Source organism: Papio anubis, chromosome X (genome assembly GCF_008728515.1).
Source record: "Papio anubis isolate 15944 chromosome X, Panubis1.0, whole genome shotgun sequence".
Taxonomy (NCBI): Eukaryota; Metazoa; Chordata; class Mammalia; order Primates; family Cercopithecidae; genus Papio; species Papio anubis.
This window is the reverse complement of record NC_044996.1, coordinates 51,530,226-51,536,066: the sequence shown is the minus strand read 5'-3', so window position 1 is coordinate 51,536,066 and position 5,841 is coordinate 51,530,226.

The window sequence follows — 5,841 nt, the reverse complement described above, 5'->3', positions numbered from 1 at the left end:
GATGTGTTATATCACATTTATTGATTTGCATACACTGAAACTCCCTTGCATCCTTGAGATAAATCCCAATTATGGTGAATGATCTTTTAAATGTGCTCCTGGAATTGGTTTGCTAGTATTTTGTTGGGGATTATTGCTTCTATGCTCATCATGGATATTGGTCTACAGCTTTCTTTTTTTGTTGTGTCCTTGTCTGGTTTTGGTAGCAGAGTAATGCTGGCCTAATAGATTTTCCAAATGAGTTTGGAAGAATTTTCTTCTGTTCAGTTTTCTGGAAGGGTTTGAGAAGAACTGATATTAGTTTTTTGTATTTTGGTGGATTTTGTTTTGTTGTTGTTGTTTTTTTTGTTTTGTTTTGTTTTGTTTTTTTGAGACAGAGTCTTGCACTGTCGCCCAGGCTGGAGTGCAGTGGGGTGATCTCGGCTCACTACAAGCTCCGCCTTCCAGGTTCATGCCATTCTCCTGCCATAGCCCCTGGAGTAGCTGGGACTACAGGCACCCGCCACCACGCCTGACTAATTTTTTGTATTTTTATTAAAGACAGGGTTTCACTGTGTTAGCCAAGATGGTCTCGATCTCCTGACCTCGTGATCTGCCCACCTCAGCCTCCCGAAGTGCTGGGATTACAGGTGTGAGCCACCGTACCCGACCTAGTTCCTCTTTTAAAGTTTAGTAGAATTCAGCAATGAAGTCATTGGGTTCTGGGCTTTTCCTTGTTGATGTTTTATTGGCTCAATTTACGTCTTTTTATTTTTATTTTATGTATTTATTTTTTTGAGACAGAGTCTCACTTTGTTGCCTAGGCTGGAATGCAGTGGCAGGATCTTGATTCACTGCAACCTCTGCCTCCTGGGTTCAAGTGATCCTCATGCCTCAGCCGCCCAAGTAGCTGGGATTACAGGCATGTTCCACCAGCATGTCTAATTTGTATGTTTTTAGTAGATACAGGGTTTCGCCATGTTGGCCAGGCTGGTCTTGAACTCCTGGCTTCAAGTGATCTGCCTGCCTCAGCCTCCCAAAGTGCTGGGATTACAGGCATGAGCCACCACACCCAGCTAATTTACATGTTTTTACGTTGCCCATCTACTATAAACTTGTTATAGTTATTATTATTTTTGATAGCCTTCTAGTTTTCATACTAGAGATCTGAGTGGTTTACACATCACAATTACAGTATTAAAGTATGCTGAATTTGTCTGTCTACTTACTTTTACCAGTGAATTGTATGCCTTCCGATATTTTCTTATTGCATGTTAGCATCCTTTTCTTTCAGATAGAAGAAATGCCTTTAGCATTTTTTGTAAGACAGTTCTTGTTGTGATGAATTCCCTTAGTTTTTGTTTGGGAAATTTTTCATCTCTCCTTCACATCTGAAGGAGATAAAGCTTTGCTGGGTACAGTATTCTCATTTGGCAGTTTCTTCCTTCAGCACTTTGAATTGTCACCCCACTCCCTCCTGATCTATATGGTTTCTGCTGAGAATTCTGTTGCCAGACAAATGGGAGCCCCTTTATACATTATTTGCTGCTGCTTCCTTTTTTTTGGGGGGGTGGGGGATGGAGTTTTGCTCTGTGGCCCAGGCTGAAGTGCAGTGGCATGATCTTGGCTCACTGCAACCTCTGCCTCCCCGTTCAAGCAATTCTCCTGCCTCAGACTCCCAAGTATCCGGGATTACAGGTGTGCATCACCACGCCTGGCTAATTGTTATATTTTTAGTAGAGACGGGGTTTCACCATGTTGCCCAGGCTGGTTTCGAACTCCTGACCTCAAGTGATCCTCCCACCTTGGCCTCCCAAAATGCAGGGATTACAGGCCTGAGTCACTGCGCCTGGCCCATTATTTACTTCTTTTCTCTTGCTGCTTTTAGGACCCTCTCTTCATCCTTTACCTTTGAGAGTTTTATTAGTATATACCTTGGTACAGTTTTATTTGCACTGAATCTGTTTGGTGATGTTTGGCCTTCCTATACCTGGATACTTATATCTTTATCTAGGTTTGGAGAGTTTTCTGTGCTTATTTTTTTTAATAAGATTTCTAGCCCTTGCTCTTTCTCAGTTTCCTCTTTAAGGCCAGTGTCTCTTAGATTTGCTTTCTGAGGTTAACAACAGAATTGATTGTGTAGAAGAAAGACTCAGTGAGCTTGAAGACAGGCTATTTGGAAATTTAGTTGGTTAATGCATTTCTTAGTTCCAGGATTTCTGTTTGACTTGTTTTATTATTTCGAGCTCTTTGTTAAATTTCTCTTATAAAAAATACTGAATTGATTTTCTGTGTTTTCTTAGAGTTCCCTGAATTTCCTCAAAACTGTTATTTTGAATTATTGATCTGAAAGCTCATGTATCATTGTCTTGTTGGGATTGGTCACTGGCTTATTACTTTGTTCATTTGGGAAGATCATGGTTCCCATTTACTGTTGTTTCTTATGAATATATGTCTATGACTTCACATTGAAGGATTAGTTATTTATTCCAGTCTTTGCTCTCTGGCTTGGTTTGGTCCTTCTTGAGCATGTTTGATTAGAAGTTCTAGGCAATTTGCTTGTTGAGTCCCCTTAATCCCAGATTGCTGTTTCCTTTTTGGCACTAGTTAGCCAAGATTTGCTGTAGTTCTCACAAAAGTTCTGAGCATTGCCCCAGATTGGGGGGCTGGGAATCCCAAAGGGAATATCCTGCCTGTGTGGGAAGGCTGGCTAAGGTTAGTGGCCAGAGGACCCTAGAAGCGTGCCTCCTACAGCACGATGCTGCTGAACTGCCTCTCTGATTTGGTATCTCCTTTGACTGAGATAAAGAGCAGCTCCTGAGTTTCCCTGCAATGGGGTCCTAGCCACACCTCCACTGTTCGTTCCTAGCTGCCCTCAGGGGTTTTTCTCCTTCCAGACACTCATGATGCTTCCCATGGGTTGAGCAGGAATGGCTTTCCTACAAAGGAACCCAAGATAGTAAGAGAGCTGGCTGTCCACCTCAATCTTGCTTTTTCCAGTGTAGAAACCAGGAGTCCAGGGGGACTTTTCTGCAAGGTGCCTGGCAGCTGGGGAAAGAGGTGTTGCAGGTAGAGGTGTCTGTTTCTCTTACCATCTAGTCACAGTTTTTCAATTCTTTGTGGCCCCAGAGATTGACACAGTCTCAGTTTTGAGTTCTGGGATATTGCTAGTAACAAGCTTGGCACTGAATAGTTGTTTTTAATTTTTTGTCGGGGAAAATGAAGCCAGATTGCTTCTACTCCACCATTTTGGTGACTGTCCCTTGGGTTTTCTATGTATACAAGCACACATGAGTGAAAAGAGATAGAAAATTTAATCTCATTTTTCTCCACTATATATACAGTTTTTCCTATCTTATTTCATTCTCTAGAATAGCATTATCTAATAGAATTTCCTGTGATGATACAAATGTTCTGTAGTTGCACTGTCCATTATAGTAGCCACTGACCATGTGTTGCTACGGGGCACTTGAAATGTGGTTAGGGGGCCAAGTGCCGTGACTCACGCCTGTAATCCCAGCACTTTGGGAGGCCGAGGCTGGTGAGGTCAGGAGGTCAAGATCAGCCTGGCCAACATGGTGAAACCCCGTCTCTACTAAAAATACAAAAATTAGTCGGGCGTAGGGGTACATGCCTGTAATCCAAGCTACTCTGGAGGCTGAGGCAGGAGAATCACTTGAACCTGGAAGGTGGAGGTTGCTGTGAGCTATCATGCCATTGCACTCCAGCCTGGGCGACAAGAGCGAAACTCTGCCTTAAAAAAAAAAAAAAAAAGAAGTCTCAGTCACAGAAAGATAAATATCACATGTTCTCACTCATGTGTGAGAGCTAAAACTATTGATCTCATTAGAAGCAGAGAATAGAATAATGGTTACTAAAACCTGGGAAGAGGAGGGGGAGAGGTTGGTTAACCAATACAAAATTACAGTTAGAGAGGAGAAATGAGTTCTGGTTTTCTATTGCACAGTAGGGTGACTGTAACTAACAATAATTTATTGTATATTTTCAAGTAGCTACAAGAGAGAGTTTTGAATGTTCACAACACAAAGATATGATAAATGTTTGAGGTGATAGATATGTCAAGTACCCTGATTTGATCATTACACATTGTATACATGTATCAAAATATCACCCTGTACCCTGTAAATGTGTACAATTATTATGTGTCAATTAAAAATTAAAAATAATAAAACAAAATTTAAAAAATAAAAATTAAAAATTAAGTAGGTAGACCTCTAATATTGTAGCTTTTTTCTACTGCCAGTAAACCAATTCCTGAATCATGTATTTTGTTAACACTTCGCAATAAATGTAACTACTTTTTCAAATAGAAAAAACATTATTTTAAAATAAAAATTATGCCCTATTTAGTTCAGTTTGTACCTGGATTTTTCCATTTCTCAGTCATCTGTGACAAGGTAGAAATCTGTTCCCCCTGTTGAACATAGATCATCATTACATAGAGCCCAGGACACTTAAGATGCACTTATGATCTTACCATGCATATTCAATTGTTCATTCAAAAAGTAAGAAGATAGAATTGAACTGTGGGAAAACAGAGAAAAGGTAAATAAACCAAGAATTCCTTCTCCAGACATAGGCTAGGTAATTCTTTGAAAAATGATAAAAATGACCAGGTTCACTCAATGTTCTTGTACCATGTAGAATTTTTCTAGTGTTTCAATAGGGATAAAAATGAGTTATTGGGCCAGGCATGGTGGCTTACGCCTGTAATCCCAGCACTTTGGGAGGCCCAGGCAGGTGGATCACCTGACGTCAGGAGTTTGAGACCAGCCTGGCCAACATGGCGAAAACCTGTCTCTACAAAAAATACAACAATTAGCCGGGCACGGTGGCGCATGCCTGTAATCCCAGCTACTAGGGGGGCTGAGGCAGGAGGATCCTTGAACTCAGGAGGCAGAGGTTGCAGTGAGCCAAGATCGTGCCACTGCATTCCTGTCTGGGCAACAGAGAGAGACACTGTCTCAAAAAAAGAAAAAGACAGTTATTTTAATTCTACCAAGGAGCTCCTAGGAAGAAGCACCAAAAGGCACATAAGACAGATAAATTAAACTAAAGAAAAATTATTGCAGAAGTGACAAATCAAGCAACGTTATAGTTGGTGGGTTTTATACATGGAAGAATATTTACTGAAATATATAATATCTTCTAAAAATTAAAATTTTAATTTTTAAATTTAAACTCTAAAAATTAAAATTTCTCCTAAATAAAAGAGATAAGGGAAATAAAAGATCATCCTCAGCAGAAGTAAAATACTATCAGCTAGAACTCATTTGGGGGTATGAGAATTAAAAATAAGAATGGAGGAGAATAGAGCAAAAATGATGCTGATATTTACAGAAGGTTTAAATAAAGCATCTTAATTCTGTTTAACTGAATAATACACTTAGCACACTCAGAGTTGTTACCAGTGTTGCCAGGGCAAAGGCACAGGCTGCGAAAAGGGCAGCTTCTCCAATTTCCACTGCATACATGACACAAAGTTCATAGTTGAGCAAGGTGATGTGACTATAAACAAAACTTAGGGTCTCTGTACTGTTTTTTAAACATATATTACAGTTTTTAAAGTCCAGCCCACGTAAAGAATCAAAAGCTCTTAGCCACACACTTGTGCTATGTAAACTCTGAACTTCTACCAGATTTCAGTTGAGCCCTATCTTTTTTTTTTTTTGGATTAAATAAGTCCCACAGCAGCTATAAAGCAGGATAGTTCTGATTCTCAAGTAATTTGTATCATTATTCTACTGAGAAAAGGCTAAAAGTTTTTTTAGATTGATAGTTACTAATATTTTATGACCCACTAATCAAAATAGAAGAAATTGCACAAATGACTGGTAAAAA